The sequence below is a fragment of the Adiantum capillus-veneris genome, chromosome 13 (assembly GCF_014529385.1).
Source record: "Adiantum capillus-veneris isolate H3 chromosome 13, ASM1452938v2, whole genome shotgun sequence".
Taxonomy (NCBI): Eukaryota; Viridiplantae; Streptophyta; class Polypodiopsida; order Polypodiales; family Pteridaceae; genus Adiantum; species Adiantum capillus-veneris.
In genome coordinates, this window is record NC_140943.1 from 133,672,103 (window position 1) to 133,674,712 (window position 2,610).

A 2,610-nucleotide genomic window follows, 5' to 3' on the forward strand; every position below is an offset into this window, starting at 1 on the left:
ATTGCTAATCTATATAATAAATCATTGATTATGTTTTCTAGTTTATTTGTCTTTTGATACTGTAAGGTTTCCAGTTTCTGAAACCTGAAAAATTGTACAAAGCTTGTAAAATTAGATTGAAAACCACTGTTGAATGCTTCAATCATGGCTGATATTGGTATTTTTGGAATCATAAGTAGAGCTTTACTATGGTTAGTAATTTTCAGAATCAGAATCCGATAAAAATTGGAGAAGTTACGGGCCCTGAAAGGTTTCACTAAGAGTTCCATTAGTTAATAAAAACTGGATGGTTTCAGTAATTATTATTAACAAAGACTTTCTTATCCTAAGGTTCTATTTTCATCATTAGAAATCAGTAAAATCAACCAAAATCGATTCTGGAAGCTGTGGGGGGCAGTATCGAGCTGAGGGGAACCTGCCAGAGACTGAAAAAGTAGCAGTTGGTGCTACCTTGAAGCTGGGGGCCTGTTTGAGGTGTCTAAACCTGCCAGGAACAGCCCGGGGCCCAGAAAAACTATAAAAAGACCCCCTTTCCTTCATAAAAATTTAGACTCGAATCCTTGACACACTCTCTCTCATCTAGAGAGACCGCTACGCACAAATCACTAGAGATTAAGCTCTAGTTGGTTAAATTAAACGGTAATTAGCCTAATCCTTTTTAATTAGCAAAGCTAGGTTAACCTATTTTCTTAATAAATTAAATATTAATCTTATGTATACTAAAAAATCCTCTCTTAATTAAATATTCTTTGCTGATTGTTGTAATTAAACTTAGGGATATTAAGCTAATTAATTATTATATCATATTAGGGCTAAAATTGTCCATATTAATCATAAATGAATGGGAATTATATTAATTAAGTTTAGATTATGTTGAGATAATTATCAAAGCTCATTGGATCGTCATTAAGCTAGGAAAATTATCTTATAATTTTCTGAGTAATTTTCATAATTATTTTAGCAGAAGTACTCTGTTTTTAGGATAAATTAAATAGAGAAATTAGCAAATTGATTCAAAATGCTTTCAGATATTGATCAGAGGTTAATTACATGTTAGGTAATGTGTGATAATTATGTTAATCTTAGATAATTAATTTACCTAATTATTTTAGCAGAATCACTCTATTTTTAGAACAAATTAAAAGAGGGAAATTAGCAAATTGATTCTAAATTCTTTGAGTTATTTATCAGAGGTTAATTATAGATTAGGGAACTTGTGATAATTTGTTAGCCTCATATAATTAATTCACCTAATTATTTTAACAGAATTATTTTGTTTTTAGGAAAAATTAAAAGGGGGAAACTAGCAAATTGATTCAAAATGCTTTGAGCTATTTATTAGAGGTTAATTACATGTTAGGAATTATTATAATAGAATTTCTCTATTTTTAAAAACAAATTAAAAGAGGGAAATTAGCAAATTGATTCTAAATGCTTTGAGTTATTTATCAAAATTTAATTACATCTTAGGAAATTTGTGATGATTATGTTAACCTCAGATAATTACTTTACCTAATTATCTTAGCAAAACTACACTGTTTTTAGGACAATTTAAAAGAGGAAAATTTAAAAATTGATTCTAAATGGTTTGAGTTATTTATCAAAGGTTAATCACATCTTAGGACACCTATGATAATTATGTTATCCTTAGATAATTATTGTACCTAATTATATAGTTAAAATTACTTTATTTTTAGAAAAAAATAAAAAGGGAAAAATAGTAATTAATCCAAAAACCTTTGATATAATTATTAGAGGTAAAACATACCTTGAAGAATCCATGTTAAATACCCCAACCTCAAAAAAATAGTTTAAATATTTATCTTCATTAAAAGTAACCGATTTTGCATATAAAATAGAGAAAAGAAATTACTAAATGAAATTATCTAATTATTAAATAAATACCTGAGGTCCAAAATCACTATTTAAGGGTGGGAAAATTACCTCAGCATAAATGGTTGGTATAACAAATTACTATCAACAAAATTTTACCTAAATTAGTCCATAAGTATAGGAGGGAAAGGTTATAAATCAAATTTATGAAAATTCCTAGAGATAGAACATATCCAATTACAATTTAGAGTGAGTAATCTATTACCTGATAGAAATATATAATTTACTAAGGTTAAAAATGGAATATAGACTAAGGATAAACCTAGTTAAAGGGCTTCTCTAATTAAATGGTAATTATGGGAAATTACCTATAGTATAAAGAAGTTACAAGAAGAATATCTCATCCAATTAACTATCAAGGATACCTACTTACTCCAAAAATCCTTATTTTTGGGTTTTAAAAAAAAAGGAAAGAGATTATTCAATTCTAATCGATTAAGTCTTTTTATAAGGCTGCCGACATGGCTGCAAAGAGAACCAGGGGAAATTCTCTTACCGAGGAAGAGGATGTTAGCAACAAAAGAAATAAAGCCACTAATGACCATGAGGTTAGGCATAGACATATGCCGACGGAGGAAAGCTCCCGCCCAACAGCACATGGATGAGCAGTCCCATGTGGATTTCTATTTTGTTTATTTAAAATATTTTAAACTTCATTTTTAAAGTTAGAATTGCATACGTAAGGTTAGGAAGGATAAATTGGCTGTAAATGGAAGG